Below are 19167 nucleotides of genomic sequence, written 5' to 3' on the forward strand. Positions count from 1 at the left end.
TATTGCCTTAAAACGATATTTCTCTTAGCAGGAGCAGATGACAGAAGTGCCCCGCCTATGGCTTATAGTCAGGAGAAAGCTCTACCTTTGATTTCTTAAGCTGGGCTCTCTGGATTTCTCCCTTCACCCCCACCCCACCCCACCCCCCAGATTCTCTCCTGGCACCGATCATCGTTTCATGTCCAGAAACAGCTGCTCTGCCCTTTTCTTCTGCTTGATTGCTGGCAGCTGAATGGCAGCACAGCCTCCGTTGGTGCAAGGCCTTGCGCAGAAGGTGACTTGACTTGCATGCAAAAGTGAAGGACACTTGCAGAGCCCGGCAGCACCTACATGGGGCCAAAGGGGGTCTTCTCTAGTCCAATGGGGTTCCTGTAAGCAGCACATGGGCAGCAAGGGTCTCTTAGTCTGTGATGTTACGACTGTGGGATTGGCTCAAATACATGTGCCAGTCTTGGGCACTGGGCACCCATGTGCGGAAAGATGGGCAGGCCCCCATATGCAAAAATCTAAACATGGGGCCTCAGAGGGGCACATAATATGTTTTATTGCCTGTTGACTTTTTTTTGGGGGGGGGAGACAATTTCTGAGATGGCATGGAAGATATTTCAGGGTCATTTGGGGCCTCCCCAAAAGCATCCTCTTTTCCAGGATTGGCCAACATAGTAACCTCCAGATGATGGATGACAGCTGTTGAAAGGCCAGCTGAGTTACACAAGGGAAGCCACAACCACCTGGATGTTCGATGCTCAAAAGAGGGTCCCATAGTGACAGACATGATTTTAATGCAAAAGCTTCCAGGTTCAATCTCTGGTTGAAACCATCCAGCAGGAGGAGATGTGAAAGGCTTCCTTCTGACCTTAAAGAGCTGCTTCTGGTCAGAGCAGACCAGTGGTTTACTCTGGGGTGCCTTGAACAATGGTCAGGGGTGCCGAGGGCAACATTGGCCTCTGTCCCTTTTCCCTCCTTCCTCAGATGCCCTCTTGCATCTCTGGCTCTGGCTTGCATGGCTGTTTATTGCAGTGGCCCTGGCTACAAGCTCCCCAGGTGAATGGTGCCTCTAGGGCTGGCCAGGGGAAGCTTCTCAGACACCTGCAGGGCATTGTGAGGAGGCACCTCTCTTTGGGGTGGGGGGGCAGCTCAGAGACCAGGGGGGCAGCTGTGGCTGCCCAGAGGACTCCTGAGGAGAGGAGGCTAAGGGAACACTCCACAAGGAAGGGTGTTTGAAGAAAGGTGAGCCCCACAGGTTGTCACAGAAAGAATGTAGTTGGTCAAAGGAGCCATGGACTAAAAAAGGTTGTAAACCTCTGGAGTAGACCAAAAGATGTACGGATCCAATGGCCTGATTCAGCAGCTTCCTGTGCTCATATGTCACATCTAACTATGCACTTAAAGCTCTTACACCAGAGTCATGTTTTCCTCCAAAATATCCTTGGAATGGCAGCTAGTTCTGGGTTGTAAGAGCCCTCAGCACCCATAACAAGCTAGGGTTCCCAGGATACTTTCGGGGATGCCATAACTGTTGAAGTGGCATATGAGTGCATGGAATGTATGGCATGGATTTGACCACAGGCACGTGCATTTACATCATGCAGCCAGCTGAGGGCTTTTGTCTGAGCGAAGCAGTCCTGTTCACTGCATCAAAAGGCCTGCTTTTTGAGATATTGTATAAGTAACCCCTCTCAAATGTATTTATTCTCTTTTGCTAAAGACTCCTGTTATCAATCTTGTGAGAGTCTCTGGCTTAGTCTCCTGATTGGCCCAGCAATAGCACAAAGCAGGGTCTTGAGGAGGTATTCAAAAATGTGTAGGCACTGTACGGTGAAATCTCAGAAGCCAAAGAGATTGCCAAGTAAGATTTCTGGTCGTCAGTGGGTTGGGTCTGCCCACACTCTTTCAGCTTAACTTCGCAATCTTAAGGACTAGCACCTTAAAACAAGAAATAAATAAGGATGCTCAGGATGCTAAATTTTGCAGCTAAAATTGCACTGTGAGGTCACATGTTGTGATGATGGTAAAATATATGCAACTTGAACCCACAGCTATTTGGAAAGTACTTCATGCTTCCTCTTAGCAAGGGTACCACAGTTGAAGGGGAAAGGCTGTAGCTCACTGGTACAGCATCTGCCTTTCATGCAGAAGCCTCCAGGTGCAGTCCATGGCATCTTCAAGTGGGACTGCGAATGTCCCCAGCCTGAAACCCTAGAGAGCTGCTGCCAATCAGTGTAGCTAGTGCTGACCTAGATAGAGCAATGGTCCAACTCAGTAAGAGAACTTCCTATGGACATTTGCAGTGGGCGTCAACTGCTTCATTTGCCCTTACCTACAGGCTGTGGGTTAAAGCCTCAGCGCCTAGGACTTGCCGATCGAAAGGTCGGCGGTTCGAATCCCCGCAGCGGGGTGCGCTCCCGCTGCTCGGTCCCAGCGCCTGCCAACCTAGCAGTTCGAAAGCACCTCCGGGTGCAAGTAGATAAATAGGGACCGCTTACCAGCGGGAAGGTAAACGGCGTTTCCGTGTGCAGCTCTGGCTCGCCAGAGCAGCGATGTCACGCTGGCCACGTGACCCGGAAGTGTCTTCGGACAGCGCTGGCCCCTGGCCTCTTAAGTGAGATGGGCGCACAACCCCAGAGTCTGTCAAGACTGGCCCGTATGGGCAGGGGTACCTTTACCTTTACCTTTACAGGCTCAGCATTTGAGCGGGAGTAATTTGGTGCTAATTCCTCAGCTGACATTAACTTTAAGTGTAAAGCAAAGGTGCCAAAGCAGCTTAGATTGGTTATTTCCAAGTGTATTCTCCGGAAAGTTGGATTTTCTTTCAGCTCTCATTTTGAAGCTTGGGGGGGGGGGGGGACATATGTGGGGCTGTCAAAATCTCCAGCTAGGCAACTGGGCTGGTGGACAAGTACTCCACCAGAGATCTAACCTCGGCCACTTTCCTTTCTGCTGCTTGGGAACCAAAATGTTGCAGAAGGGGTTGCCTGAGGTCACTGGCCGCTGCCTCTTTGATCTGCCCATTTTATCAGCCCTGTCCATCAACCAGGACAGAGTCTGATGCAGCCTTGACAGCCTTAAAAAAACAACAACAAAAAACCACCTCTCCACAGTTTCACACTTGGCTAAGCAAAATAAATCCCAGCCCGACCGAGGTAGCTGAGAGGGTCCTATTGCTCTCCCTCTCTGCCAGCCAACAATGTGCCACTTATATGCTGTTTGGAGCCACGACGGGCAAGCCTGTTTACTGCTGCTGAAATTTGCAAAGATACCTTGCCAAGATAAAACAACCGACAAAACCAAAGCTAGTTACATTATCACAGTTGGGTTCACTCAGCCACATAAAGAAGGCTTTTGGAAGGATTTTTTTTTTAAAGCCTTCTCATGGGGATTCAATAAAACTTGCAACATTTGCATTGCTGGGGCCTAGGCTGACGGCTGCATTATTGCAGGCAGCCATAAGACATAAATGCTTGGCTTCTAACTCAAGCAGTTGATTCCATGAACGGGTAAGTGGAGGGTGTGTGGAAGAGAAACACAGGGAAAGATGGCAACATAGGGAAGGATCTGAGTGACGATGCATGCTCCTGTCTGCCTCACCGCAAAAAGGATGTTGTAGAGTTGGAAAAGGGGATGGAGCGACTCCTCTACAAAGGAAGGCTGCAGCATTTGGGACTTTTTAGTTTAGAGAAAAGGCGAGTGAGATGATGGAACTGCATAAAATTATCCATGGCATGCAGAAAGTGGATAGAGAAAACTTTTTCTCCTTCTCCCATAGCACTAGAACTCTGGGGCACCCAATGAAGCTGAATGTTGGAAGACACCCAACAGACAGAAGAAAGTGCTTCTTCACACAGCGCTTAGCTAAACAATGAAACTTAGTCCCACAGGAGGCAGTGATGGCCAATTTCTCTTTGGAAGGCTTTCAAAGAGGATTAGACAAGTTCATGGAAGAGAGGGCTATCGACCGACTGCTAGCCATGGTGGCTAGAGAGGCTTCCACAGCCAGAGAGGCTGTAATGTAATGCTGAATACCAGTTGCTGGAAACCACAGGAGGGGATAGGACTCTTGAGCTCGGGCCCTGCCTGCCGGTTGCCTAGTTGCCGTCCCCGTGATCATTTCGCGTTGCCCTTTTCTGAACCTTTTCCCACTCTGACAACTGCACCAGACTTAAAGACACCTGCCACTCTGGAAGCTGAAAAAGAAGCCTGGCGGATAAACCTGACACCCATGGATTATTCCGAAAGCATTCCCCATTGATTCAAACAATGGCACTTTTAGAATGATTCCAAAACATTCCCCATAGATGCAAGGAGGGGCCCGCAGCCAGCATGCTGAGGAGGGAGATGGGAGGAGGCTTCAGCCATCCAGGTGAAAAGGTGCTCAGTGCCTTTTCAGCAGAGGAAAAACAGATCCCACGCAGCAGAAAAGTAGCCACTGAAATCAAAGGTGCCTCTGAGTGCCTCTTTGACTTCCTCCACCAACTTATTAGTTTTAAGCAATTTCCCCGAGGGGGGAGGGGAAGGAAGGGAGGGAGGGTTGATAATGAAGCAAACCCTTATATTTTGTGCATGGCAAGTATACAGAAGACTATTTGAGTGGCTCATCAAGATTTAAATTATGTCCAGGCAGGTTAAACTGAAGCTTCTGAAATCAAAAGTTTGGCTATGGTTGTGGAAAAAAAATCACTTGTGAAATGGTTATTCCACCACAAATACACTCAATTGTTGTTGTTGGTGGTGGTGGGTGTGTTTTTAAATCAGTCTATTCTTTAACAGGCCCTGAATGGGGTTTTCTATTTTTTGATGGGTCCTAGAAGGAGAAATATATGGGTGAGAGGCGCAAGGGGATTATTCCAGTCTGCTGGGGGATTAAAAAAGAAATGCAGAACATTTGCTTTAAAAAGTCAAACTGCCCCTCCCCCTCCTACAGCCACCACTTGTCAACTGGCCATACCTTGGAAAACTTCTGTCACTCAGCTACTGCTGGGTCTCGGCTTAACTTCCCGTGAAATATGAATTTCTTGGCTGCAAGCAAAGTGAAAAATATGTCAGGAATTTTTGTTTGGCTTGGCTGCCATGGCCGCCACAGATCACAAGCTCATTCAAGCACCTTGCCAGAGCTGGACGTGAAAGGCGCGTTCTCCTCCGGCTGTGCTGTTGGACGTGCTGGGAATGGGTGCTCCCGGGAGACTAATGTACAGATGTGCTCGGCTCCGAGTGATTCAGCTGAGCTGGCTTCTCAGCACACACTCCACAGGGCAGTTCAGAGGTGCTGGCTGCCCATTCTCCCTTGAATCTGACAGTGGCTGCCATTTCAGAGCATCTGTCCTCAGCACAGGCAAGTGAGACCCGGAGACTGATTGATTCCCAGAGACACTTCCAAAGCCTTTAGAGTGAAATCAGGGCACCCATGGCTGTCCCAGCTCAGAGAGAGGGATGTCCTTCACAGGCAAAGCTGTCCATTTCAGATTCAGTCTTTACAAAAATCTGTCAGGTTTTTTTAGTGTGCATTTATCCTAATTTACACATTTTTGTATGTGATTTTAACTAGTGTATACATCTTTTCCAATCACTTTTTGCATTTTTTGTATCTTATATGCACTTTTATACATCCTTTCCCCTAATATTATATGTATTTTGGTTCACTCTTTCGGAGGAAGGGTTTGCAGAACTGCATCACAAAATTCAGAGAAGGAATTTCAGAGGATGGGTGACTGAGGATGGGTGACTTTTGAGACTGAGCATGTATACCAGTCTTTGCTCCCCGCACTTAATGCCTCTCCTGGTTCTGGTAGACAGGGGGAAGGGAGCGTCTCACAGCAGGAGGGAGAGGCAACTGTGCCTCTTCACCAGACTGACTCATTTCCCCCCACTCTCGTACTTCAGCTTCTGCCTCTGATTTTGGACGTCTCTCTGCCACAGACTCCCCCTACTCCTTAAGTCCTGTTACCACTTCAGCTTCCAAGACCTCCTCCTCCCAGTCTGCTCTCTCTTCTCCCTCTGACCACTCATTGTTGTCCCACCACCAATTCCTAGGCTCAGAGCCATCTTCCCTTGGGGGTTCCCCAGTTCATTCCCCCAACTATTCCTCTGCATCCAACCAGTCTGTGGCAGTCATCTACTCCAACCTTGTGCAGTGCTGGAACCACAGCTGAAGAATCCCTGGCAGATGGCTCTGTCTAAATACCACCAATTAAGGAGTGTCCTCCACCTTTTAAGGAAGTGTGTTCTGCTGCCAAACAGCTTTCGCTGTCAGAAAGTTCTTTCTAATGTTTAGGAACTTCACATCTACTTTTTTGACAGTGGGGAGGAGGAAGGTGAGATAGATGTGAGCAAATGAAGCTATATGCATATAAGTGTCACATACGGTGGGATTCAACGATAAAGTAAGTAGCAGCTTAATTCGCCTCCTCGATACAGTCATCTGCTCTTTAATCGCAAACACACATCTCTCTTGTTAGGTATGTCTTGAACTTTAGATCAATTCATTTGGCTCAGGGCAATTATGAAAGAGTTTGTAGCGCACGGATCATTTTTCAGGGCTCTCGGCTTGAAGATTTTCTGCCAGCATTAAATTAATTCCTTTATTTATTTCAGAACCCCAAACCATAAAGAACTGTGTGCAAACAATTACATTTGGTACAAATGACACCACCCAACCACTGCAGGTTTCGATATCGTACAGAAATTGTCTAGAGTCGCAGGATTGACTGCAACTCCTTTGAGGGACTGTAATAAAGACTGAGTTATTTTGACATTTATTTAAGAAATATTTATCTCTCATTTTGCTTCTAAATGCTGCCATTCGCTAAGGAATTATCTGTTACCTAAGTGTGCTGATAAATCTTCTAAGGTAAAAGTATATCTCAGATGCTGCCAGGAAAGGTACATTTAAGAATGCTTCCTAAATTATCAGCTGCATTTATCTTAATTACTTTGGTAAAAGTAGAATCTGGCATTAGGGTGAGTTAAATTGAATGGGCGCTTGTCTTTATCATATCACATATTTGAGATCATTTAAGGGAGATAAAAGGGACAGAACTTGGGGGGGGGGTTGGGGGGGCCTCCAGGTGGAGTTCAAGGATGGGAAATAGCAAGGAGTGTGCTGGGAGGGGACCAGAGGGGCTGTGCTCAGGAGCAGCTCAGGATATGTTCTGGTTCTTTTACCAAGGAGGTTCAAGTCCCTGCTCAGCCACGAAATGCACATTGTATCTTTGAGGCAGTCACCATCCCTCTCAGGTTAACCTACCTCAAAGGGTTCTTGTGAGGACAACATGGTCCCTACACCTGGGATCTATTATTTGAGCTTATGTCACTGTATTTTATACTTTCCAGATGCCATTAGAAGCCACTTTGGCACACAAGACATAAAATAATACTTTATACCGATATTCTCTTCAGTTATCATTTTTGGAAATGGCTAAACACGTGGGTTCATTTCCCCCCTAGTGGTTTCTTTTATTTTGCTTCAGGTGTGTTTTGTGTTATGAATTACACATTTAACTTGGGGGTGCCATGCCTGCCTGCTCTGCTGGCCAGCCCCATCTACCTGCCAAGCCCCCTTTCCCCACACCTGGCCAAACACTCCTCCCTTTATACCTGGCCACTTCTTCCCTCACCCCTTGTCCCACCCTGCCCTTCACAGCTCACCCCAAGCCTCTCATCCTCTCACAGCTCACCCCAACCTCCAACCCCCTTTAAAGGAGGGTGGTAGGTGCTTCAGGTTTGTCAAACTGCTCTCTGAAGCACCCCCCCCCCAAATTAAACCATTCTATAGCAAGGTTAAAGGAGGAGGAGCTTAAAAGTGCAGTTTGGCAAGCCACTCTCTAAAGAGTCTCTCCCGCATCTGTTAAAAAGCTTGCCTGGCCAGCCACCTGCCTGCCTGCCTGCTGTTCTGTCATTACACTGGAGTTGGCACAGCCACCAATCAGCAGCCACACAAACAGCAGCATGACGACAACATTACATTTTTATGTATATAGGAAGACAAATGGTTTTTTTGTTTTTTGTTTTAAAGGTCTCTTCTCCACCATAAAGTGCACTAGTGGGCTTTGGGCCAGTCACCCTCATTCTAACCCTATCTCACAGGGTGAGGACTGTGAGGATGAAACAGTCCTTTGGATCTGTAGGCTGTGTCCAACTAGATCTGCGGCACAAAGCAGATGTGCTACCACAATACTACAGCCCTTCCCACCTAGGTCAGTACTGCCAGCACTGACTGGCAGCAACTCTCAGGATTTCAGACGGGAGTCTTTCTCTGCACTACCTTCATTCCTGCATTGCAGGGGGTTAGACTAGATGACCCTCAGGGATCCTTCCAACTACAATTCTGTGATTCTACCTGTAGATGCCAAGGATTGAACCAGAGACCTTCTGCATTCCAAGCAGATGCTCTGATACCGAGCCACGCCTATCCCAAGCTACGCCCATCCTAATTATGCTCCTATAATTTTTGCCAATTTTGTAAGTGAGCTTTCGTTGTTTCTCTCTTTGAGAACTTGTTTCTATAAAGCACGATTAACAAGCTTTTCAATTGTGGTTTCATTACTCCATTAATTATTCTGACCCAGAAATTTAGCTCAAAATGTTATCAGCTTAAAATAGGGGAGGCGGAAATCAATTAAAATGATTATAATTTAGTCTACAAAAGAAAAGTTGACTTAAAAAAACATTTTAAACTGAATAAGCAGTTCCTGCAGAACCAGTCACTCTTTCATGCTCTCATCTCCCTCATAGGGCTGTTGTGAGGATAAAATGAGAAGGGGGGAAGCCACATTCACCACCTTAAGCTCCTTGAAGGAAAATGTGGTATAAGAAGGTAAATAAAGAAGACCCAGAAAATTTGGGCAGAGGGGGGCAGGGCGGGCGGGAAGAACAGGGTTGCAATTGATACACATTTCCAGCAGATGGCGCCAAAGCCAGCTGAATTGAATTTCCTGCGGTTAGTGCAAACTTCGAAAATTTATGCGATTAGCCTTGTTAAAAGAAATCCTAGTTCACTAATCTGCTTTTTAATCACTCAACTAGCAAATCATCTAATCAGAACCCCTCAACCAAAGTTTGAAATGAAGTTTCCACTATGGGAAATTGTGGAAAGTATTTTTCTATATTTTTCTATGCATTCTACAGAGAGAGAGAGAGAGAGAGAGAGAGAGAGAGAGGTTGCAATGATCTCAGTGGTCTCAAGACATCCACCAAGGCATAGTCTCAGAAACAAGTAGGAACATTTGGGGAAAGGGGAGAATGCATTCACCTTCCCCTCTCACATTGCCTCAGTGGTCTGAAATGTCCTTTGCAAATATGATTTAGAAAACCACACAACTGGGATTTGCAGGCCTGTCATTCATGGAACAGCTGCCAGGCAGATGCTGCCTGTCCCTGCTGGTCTCCTCGCCATCACAGGATGTTCCCTGCAGCAGCTGGTGATGGCATAGACACTCTTTTCGTAGAAAAGCTGCAATCCATGCAGTTAGCCACTATGCACAAGCGCACACGGCTGGCCCAAGGCGTTTTGCTTCCTGAGGCAATGGAAGATGATGCTCCCTCCCATGATACAAATGGCGTTTAATCTGACTTCGGTACAGGGGAGAGTGGGAGAGTATCTTTCTGTCCTCCAGCAACTCTCTCTGTCCTTCAGCAACTCACCACCTCCACCCGCTTTGCACCTTCCATCTGACGCAACCACTTTACTCTGTGTCATGGTAGGGGTGGCTCCACAAAGATCCTTTCAGTGGGAATAAGTAATTTTAACCCCTACCCCACAGTGGAAATGGCTGTGGCTCAGCGGCAAAGCACTTGCTTTTCAGGCAGAAGGTTCCAGGTTCAATCCCTGGCATCAGAACGAAGGGCTGGAAAAGAACCCCTGGAGATCTGCTGCCAGCCAGTGTCAACAATATGGGCCACCGGTCTGACTCAGGGCAAAGCAGCTTCCTGGGTTAGAGGATAGTGATAAGAGTCTGCTTTTCCTGTAAAAGGCCCCCAATTCAAGCTCGGCCCTGGACAGCAGCTGTCAGTCAGTGCAAACAGCACTGAGTTAAATGGGGCAATGGGCTAACACAATATAAGGCAGCTTGCTGCTGTAACGCACAGAGAAAAATCAGGTCTCCAGACGGAAGGCGTAATAACTCCCCAACCACCAATGGCTTGCCCTCAGATTTTCTCTTTCTAACCGCTTCTCCAGTTAGCATCCTCCTACTTCTTCTAATTTCTCCTGCGTTTAGGCAAGCACAGCGCCAAGAGCGGAGGAACTCTGCGAGGAAGGAAAGCAGAGCCCCACACGAGGCCAGCGTGCACGTCACAGCTGGAAGGAAAGCTCTTAATGACAACCGTTTCTGAAAGGAATGTGAGGCCAGCCTGCCTGGGCGCTGGTGGATTTATGGCTCCAGTGCCCCCACTTCACCCTCTCCATGAAAGAGCAGAGTGTGCGGAAAGGAATTTGCGCTCCAGGTGATGGGGAAGTGCGGAGGCAGGGACCCTGCAGATCAAGCCCCTCTGAATGGCCTCTGCACCTGACTGAAGCCCTTCTGCCCATGGGGTTGGAAGAAACTAGATTGCAGAAGATGTTTGAGCAGGTCTTCAGAATCTACCCCACCCCCTGCCACCAAGCAGCCGTCAGAGCAGATGACAGCAATGCACCTGGTGAAACAAGCTGGTGAAACCCATACTTTCTGGGCTTTATTTTGGGACTCCGATATGTCAGTGCTGAAAAGAGACATGAACAATATTTAGCCTAAGGGTGGGGGTCCTTTCTCAGCCTGAGAGACACATTCCTTTCTCGGCAAACTTTTGAGTAGTGGTCAGGGACAGAGGCCAGAGCAGGTGAACCAACAGATGTACATGTTCCCTTTGTACAGTTGCCTAGTTTCTTGTCTCTGTCTCTCCATCCTCCATCCAGCAGGGTCTTCTTATTAGGTCATTCCCTACTGCTGTGTTTGAAGCTTAATCCTCCTCCTCCTCCTCTTCTGGCCGTGCTTCCCCCTCTATATGCAGATAGGGGGCAGGACAGAGCATGCGTAATATTTTTGCTGAGGCTGCCTCAAACACATGTTTACTTCCCATCAAGTCAGAGCTGGTGGGGCACACTGACACCAGCACAAGCCATGCACACTCCTTCACAATAGGTCCAGCTGGACTTTGTTGAATTCCACATGAGGAACCAAGGTCTTCATTCAGACTGAGAGAATTCCCAAGCTGAGAGAAAAACAGAAAAGCAAACCCACAGGGTTGCCGTTTCATTTGGGCTGGCTAGATCTCATTTCATTTCATCTGACTGACAGCGGGAGCCTCACACTGGTAGTCTCTGGCATGCTGTGGCCCGAAGACCAAAGCGAGAAGAAATTCTGCCTAGACATTTCTGAGAGGTTTCAGCTGAGGATCAGCTGAGTGGGGAATTTGGAGGAGAAGCAGAATACACCTAGTGGGTGTCAAGAGGCAGGAGTTCTTGTCTATATTCAAGGCTTTTGTTCGGTCCAAAACCTTAAGCAAACTGACCTAATTTACAATTCCTGGACTAAAATACAGATCAGAAGAGTTACCCTTTGGTTTTCATACTCCTCTGTTCTTGACTTTAAAACATAGCAAAATGGGTATATGGGTATTTTAAATTCAAATGCACATAAAGAATGTATGCTGCAGGACAAAAATCAATCAAAAACTACACAACTTTTTTACTTGGTTTCTAATCAAAGAGTGATATGGAAACAGAAATGTGAGAATGTTGGAAACTGTGTTATACTGGATCAGATTATTGGTGCATCTAGCCCAGTATTGTCTACACTGACTGGTAGAGGCTATCCAGGATTTGAAGCAGGGATCTCTCCCAGCCCTACCTGGAGATTGAACCAGGGACCTTCAGTGGATGATCCACCACCACACTGAGCTCAGCTCCTTCCCTGAGGGATGGTCTCATGCACAAGCAAAACTGACATGGACCAGGACAGAATGATCTGTCCATCTTTACTGTTCTTCATTCCAACTTGTACTGATGCTCTAAACCAGGGGTGGGAAGCCTGTGGTCCTCTAGATGTTATTAGATTACAGCTCCCATCAGTGCAGTCAGTGGTTAGGGATGCTGGAAACTGGAGTCAAACAACATCTGGAGGGCCACTGGCCAACCACACCCCTGCTATAAACAAACTGGTTTGGCTATCTTTTCTTCTCATCAGCAGGACTAAATGCTAGGAGTTTGTGCAGTGATTCCCTGGCTCCTTCTCAAAAAGACAATCCCCAGCAATTCAAGACTGTTTTCTTTGCAGGCGGGCCATGGCCCAATACGGAGCTGGAAGTGAAGTCATGCTCTGGATTCCACCCTCTCCCTGCACCTTGCTATCTTCTCAAACTTTGTGTGATCATTTTAGGCAGGGGATACCTCCAACAGGGTTTTGCACGAGGAAAGGAGGCCTGATGGATAACACCAAAGACCCAGCTAGTCCAACATCCTACTCTCAAAAGCACAACAACACTCTTCCCTAGCAACTGGTATTCAGAAGTACACTGCCTCTGACAGTGGAGGGAGAACACAACCATTAGTAGTCGTTGATAGCCTTATCCTCCATGAATAATGTTTTAAAGCCATGCAAGCGAGTGTCACTGTCTGTCGTGGAAGTGAGTTCCACAGTTTATATAGGGTGCGGATGGAGAGGAATTCACACACCATCCTTCAGCCACTGAAACAGCAGTTTCTCCATTCCAGTGGTTCTCAAACGTTTTTCTCTGGGCCACACTTTCAGAATAAAAAATTGCTTCCTCCACACTGATTTTTATTATTATTATTGATATGAAATACCTTGGGAAACAAAAAGAAACAACTCCTAGCAGTGCTTGATTTATAACATAGAACACAACTACTTTATGATCATGAGGCATCCAGAAAGTAGAGAACAATGCAACTACATAAGAACATGAATCATTCTCAAAATATATTGATTGTCCTTGAATCTTCATGCTACACTTGCTATCCTCTTTTGCCACAACAATGTGGTGCCCCACACCCTTTGAGAACCACTGCTCCGATCCTTCATTTCCTGTCCTTCCTCTCTGGACTCCATTTTTTCCTTTTATGTTGTGTCTATTAGATTGTGACCAGCTTGTTGGCATGGTGCGCTGGTTTAGTCCACTGCTGGTGAAAAGTTCACCACTGGCATACCGGAGTCCCATTCTTAGAGGTGGCTTTAGAAGGGGATCAGGCAAATGCATGGAGGAGGAAAGCTGTGATGGCAAAATAGAACCTCCATGTTCAGAAGCAGTATACCTCTGAATACAATTTGCCAGCAGGTAGAATCAGGAAAGGGCTGCTGCCTTCATCAGTGGGGTCTTTGGGGGCTTCTAGTAGGCCAAGGAAGGAAACAGGAAGCTCCATACAACGGGGTAGCTCTTATGAAGGAAGGAACATAGTATTAGCCTGGCACAGGGCAAACCCACCTCTAAGGCTTGCTCTGGTCTCCTTGCCCCTCTCTTAGAAAGCCTGGGCTTTGGAGTGTATGTGTGTGTGCTATTATGCTATCAGTCAGTGAGTGATCAGGCCTTTGCTACAGCAGACTCCCCAGTCTGGAGACTATTCCTCCTCCAGATCTCGATCTCGTTCCGTTTTAACAGTTAAGAACTACCTGAAGGCTTTGTCTGTTTTCCAGGTCCTTTGACGTGATCCAGCAATGCTTTCCTTTTAGAGCATTTCCCCCTTTCCCCCCTTAAAAAAGGTTTTTCCCCCTGCTGTGCTGTTTTTATGTACAATATCCAGACCATCATCTGGCGTGAGAAGAGGGCACACTATATGCAACTCTCTCACACATGCACACACGCACACACACTATTCCAGCTCTGCAGTTTGTCGAATTCTCTTTCCCCTTCTGCCAAAAATTAATACTGCATGGCCGGCTCAGCTGGGCAATATCTCCTGCTTAGCCATGAATGCTGCAGCCCCTGCCAAGTCTGTTGTGCAAACTTGATGGTTCCTACGTGGTCCCTGAAATCATCAGCCCTGCCTACGTTGAGCTGAATCTCAGTCCAGTGTCCAAAACAAGCATGGGGTGTCAGGCTCTGTGCCATCCAGCTCTAACCCCCAAACTCTGACTCTGAACACCAGGCAGTGATGCCTTTCAGCAGCATCGCAGAAAAGGACACTGGAGGTTAACAGGTTTCAAAGTGCAGGGGAGGGGGATACGTGCCAAAAATGGGGCTGGCAAATGTGGGGCCATGGGTGGGTTTAGGGGAACCAGCTCCAGAGTTTTTACAAGTCCAGGGCCAGGGAAAAGTGGGCAGGATCATATTTTGTGCAAAAGCAGACCCAGGGCCAGATTCGGACCTTTAGAGGTCCTAAGCACTGAAAAGATTATGGTGCCCCTGCCCTGGATATTATTCAAAATAAAAACAATTAAATTTTTTTTAAAAAATGTTCTTTGAAATGATGCAAAAGTTCCATGTATGCTGAAAATGCGCAATGCAGACAGGATCTGATTTCCTCATATTATTTCCATCTTTGTTAGCGAAATCCCTCCTCCCCAATTTAGGTGGGGATAAGTAACAAAAAGAGAACGGAAAAATGGGGGGGAGCAGTTGTTGAGAGTAAGGAAAGCTAACAAAGTTTTGATTTTCCCCATAATGACTACTTTGATGCTTTAAAAAATCAAAATCAAATGTTAAGTTCTTTAAAAAAATTAAATATCTCTTTTTGTGCCCCTGTTTCGCTGGTTCCCTGCTTTGGCTCCTCAGTGGGTAACCCAGCAGTGAGTAGACCCAAGCTGAAGGCAAAGCAAAATCAAGGGCAGAAGATCTAGCAAAATGTGATCATTTTCAGATGATGTGCCACAATGTAAGGGGTTTAGGACAGAAGTATGACGGAACTGCATCCAAAAACCTAGGGATGGAGAGAGACTACCGAAAGCCAGAAAGCAAAGGGAACTGGGCAAACATCAGGTGGCCAGCTTCAAGTTTCCAAATGAGTCAGGAAGGGTAGGTGCCCAAGGGCAATGGGGGCTTCTCTGGAGGGCACATACAAATCCCTCTGAAACAGAAGCACCAGCCCAGCCTACTCTCGAGCAACCTCCTCCTCCTCCTTCTTCTTCTTCTTCTTCTTCTTCTTCTTCTTCTTCTTCTTCTTCTTCTTCTTCTTCTTCTTCTTCTTCTTCTTCTTCGAAGTTGGGGCCATGGGTAGCCAAGTTAGCACCCCCAGTCTTATTAGTGGTGATTAGGCCATGGAAAACCTATGCAGGCCAATGCCCATTGGGCATAGCATGACAGGAATCGGCTAGAGACTGCAATTTGCTTGGCATCAAAACAAAGCCAATGAGTGCATGGCACAAAAGTCACCTCTGTGCCTTCCAGCCGGTTCGCAAGCCTACAAAAACTCAAACAGCAACAACAAAAAAGCACACACAGACCATTCCTCCAACAGAAAATGTGACAGCAATTAAGCAGCCCTTCCTGCTCCCCTCCCCTTCCAGGGAAAGGATCCCTTCTCTCCCAGCCACTCGCCTTGTCCATCAATGAAATAAAGTGTGAATCGTAGATCTGTCTAGGAAAACATTTCTCGCGGCGAGTAAACACACACTTCATAAACTGCCCCGGCTGCCAGCAGCAGACCAGGCGAGCACAGACCCGGCCTTTCATAAAATCACTATCTCCCAACAATGGCACGCTACAGACCCAAAGATCCCGAGGAAGGGAAATGCTGGAGATGCCTGGGGTTTCTGAAAACAGGCCCCGTCCGCAAGAGAGGGTGATCGAATAAAACCGATATTCATCAGCCAGACAAGCCCGTCCTCTGTTTGGCTGGGTGGCTACTTTCTCCGGCAAATCAAAGTCCCCTCCCTTTGCAGCCTTGTGTATTTTTCTTCCATCGGTTCAAAAAATGAAAATGGAATATTTCAGAGGGCCTGGAGAAAGGGGGCTGTGAAAATATTTTCCTTGCGCTGCCACCGCGCAAGCCAAAGAAGTATTTTCGGCACAATGATGACTCTCTCTATTCCGGCACGCCAAGCCTGACGTTAGATAATAAAGGGCAGGAGGCCTGTAAGCGCCAGGCGTTGTGTAAGGGCCACTGTTCGGGAGGCTGCAGTGTGGGTCAGCTTCTGCATTCCTCCTTTTGAAAAGCATAGTGTGTGTGTGTGTGAGAGAGAGAGAGAGAGAGAGAGAGGGAGGGAGGGAGGGAGAGAGAGAGAGCTGGCAGGGAGGAAGAATAGGAGAGGTCAATCTAGAAATGATTTAAAAGGCTGAATTAAAGCAACTGCAAGGAAAAATAGGTCCTGATGGTTGTCAGCAGCAATGCTCACACATTGTCATGACTCTTCCTGCCCTCTTTGCTGCATCTTCCCACTAAGGTCAAGTCCTCCTGACAAGTTGTGGCTGCTGCTTGCGGCTTTCGCAAAAGGCTAAACGGCCAACTGCATCTATGAGTGGCTCCTCCTTGGGTCCTCATATCTCACCTGGAGGGGCAACAGGCTGGCCATTTGCTTTCCTGTAGGGGCTTTGCAGCTGGACATTCGAGCTCTAGATCAGAGGGCCAGTGGCAAAAGTAGGCAAAGCAACAAATGCAGATTTTTACTTCTGTACACTTGGCTTGTTTCTACACAAATTCACACACAACTCTCTCTCTCCTCCAGCCAGGTAAGCAAGATGCATTTCCAAAGTGCAAGGACACATTCCAAAACGGCAAAAACATTCAGATTTGGGGCAGATAGGAGAAAGTACTTCTTTGTGCAGCACAATGTTAAACTATGGAGTTTGATCCCACAGGAGGGAGTGATGGCCACCAATTGGATGGATTAGACAAATTCATGGAGGAGAGGACTATTGATGACTACTAGCCACAATGGCTATGCTCTGCCTCCCCAGTTGGAGGCTGCAATGCTTCTACTGGAAACCACACGAGGGGAGAGGGCTCTGGTGATCAAACCTTGCTTACTTGTGGTTGCCCACTGTGGCAACAGGATGCTGGATTCCATGGTCCACTGGCCTGATACAGCCTGGGAGGAGCAAGGGATGAGGCCTGGGGAGAGTTTTGAGGGCCAGAAGGGCAATTCTGGAGAGCCGCATTCAGGCCCTGGGCATGAGGTTCCCCACCTCAGTACTGATGATTTCACAAGATTTACTGCCCAACCTTATGTACCTTTGTGCACACAGAGATGCTTACCAGGGAATAAGCTCCACTGAACAAGGTAGCATTTGCTTCCAAGTGACCACAAACTAGGGTTGCACTACATGTCTGCTACTTGCCAGAGTGTTCTGTCTTTGCTCAGCGTGACATCCCTCTGTGAGGCCTCAGGGTGATCTCAGGACTATGGCACATTCCTGACCCTGGGCCACACACCTCTGGGGTCATGTTCTATAAAAGACTTCTATTTCTGGACTGCTTCTTTGGTCTGAGGATGGAGGATTTTCTGCAGAAATGGCTCACCAGGTGCTTGCCTCCCGGCCGGTGGGTCTCTGTTGCTTTCAGAGAAGGGGATACTGACATGGTGCAAAGACACTGAAAGGAGCAGCAGACTGGCTCTGCTGGTGCATCTGCACTACACTGGCCTCCCTGGCCCCTCTCCCTGCTGATAAACAACAGTGACCCACCCGCCAGGGAGCTAGTGTAGTGGTTCTGCCCTAATTGGCAAGCTGCTTCTGATTTTGTGTGCCGCTTTTCCCTCCCACATCCCCCCTCCAACTCTCAAAATGGCTCCCCCATGCCTCCCCACTCAGATGGGCAGCCAAATAGTCTTGGTAACTGAAAGAATGCAATATAATTAGAGCCAGTGTGGTGTAGTGGTTAGAGTGTTGGCTTAGGACCTGGGAGACCAGGGTTCAAATCCCCACTTGGCTGTGATGCTCACTGGGTGACTTTAGGCCAGGCGCTGCCTCTCAGCCTAACCTATCTCACAGAGTTCCTGTGTAGGGGTTAAATTAGAAGGGGGGAACCATGTATGCCACCCTGAGCTCCTTGAAGAAAAAGGTTGTATATTAAATGAATGAATGGTCATTGGGGATCTCTACCCCCCCACCTGATAGCCTAGAAAATACAAGGTATAAAGAATGATGCTTCTGAACATGAGCAGTGTACTTTCCTTCCTTCCACAACCACACTGGAGGAAGGGTTTCATGGCAGAGGGTTAATCCCTGACTCCTTTTGTTTTAGAACTCCAGCCTCACCAAAGAGGATCTCTATGTCCAGGCCTATTCAAATGCTTGCAGGTACTGACAGCTGCTCACTTGCCTTTACTACACAATGTCTGTGTCATGCAAGAGCATGCATGTAGCCTTTCATCTATCATGTCTCAAATTCATAGACTTGCAGGCTGCTCAGGCCAGGGATCTGTCTTCTTGGGTTCTGTAAAGCTACACATTGCTACGAAGCTGCACATTGATGGCACTATATAGATGACAATCAATCATGGGACAGAAGGGCTGTGGCAGGCATTGCCAATCTGCACTGGCAATACATAATAGCAAGCCCTCAAGAAGGGTCTTGATGGGATGGTGGCGGACAGAGCCAGCTTCCACAAGTCCCTTCTTCCAACATTGTGGCTATGGATGGATGAATCTGCCATTTCAGGTTTCTCTCAGTTTCTTACAGTTTGAATCCTAAGTTTCATTCTCTCCATTTCTACATCAGTTTGTAGTAGTTGTTGTTGGGTGTTTTTTTAGACAACATTTTGTACACATTTACACGTGCATTTCACTGACTAAAACACATTTTTGCAAGCTATTTCTCCTAGCACAATGCATATCTTTTGACTGGAGGACAGCATCACAAAATTTGGAGAAGTGCAAATTTCAGAGGATAGCTGAGTTTTGGTTCATCGATTGGGTTCCGGAACTGCGAATTAGAGCAAACAAATCCCTCCTCCATGCTTAAGTGTGGCTCATGTCTGTGACACAACTGAAGCTGAACTCTAACAATGGGGTTAGAATTCCCTCTCTCTAAAAACTCATTTGCAGCAAAGAAAAACTCAAGTCCTGAAATTCTGTGGCTGGTCGAATGAAGATTTAAAGGCAAATTTGCAAAGCTACCAGAATTGATACGGATCACATTGGGAAGGATTCTGGCAACAATCAGGGAGCAGAATCTGACTGACCAGGCTTCCTTCAGTTGCCATGGAGATCTCGTCACCAATCACTTCCCCACATGCTGCCAAGGCTGCCGCAAAGGAGATGTTTATGTCATTAGTTAATCGCCTGCCAGCTGTCAGGCTGAAGAAT

At 47.4% G+C, this 19167-nt stretch overlaps 1 protein-coding gene across 9 annotated transcripts in view; it reads right to left on the reverse strand.

Moving 5' to 3' along the window:
• ZNF469 (zinc finger protein 469) overlaps positions 1-19167 on the reverse strand; it is a 265796-nt gene that overhangs the window by 15463 nt on the left and 231166 nt on the right. For 7 of the 9 annotated variants that reach the window (XM_083754490.1, XM_083754488.1, XM_083754492.1 and 4 more), the window contains one exon: positions 4946-5016. The exons of 1 other annotated variant lie outside the window; for it this stretch is intronic. The gene's annotated coding sequence lies outside the window, so the exon portion shown is untranslated. Of the gene's footprint in view, positions 1-4945; positions 5017-5101; positions 5141-19167 lie in introns of those variants that run through there. One more of the 9 variants, XM_083754496.1, reaches the window with a different exon arrangement.

This window comes from Podarcis gaigeae, assembly GCF_964106915.1.
Source record: "Podarcis gaigeae genome assembly, chromosome: 8".
In the NCBI taxonomy this organism is placed as follows: Eukaryota; Metazoa; Chordata; class Lepidosauria; order Squamata; family Lacertidae; genus Podarcis; species Podarcis gaigeae.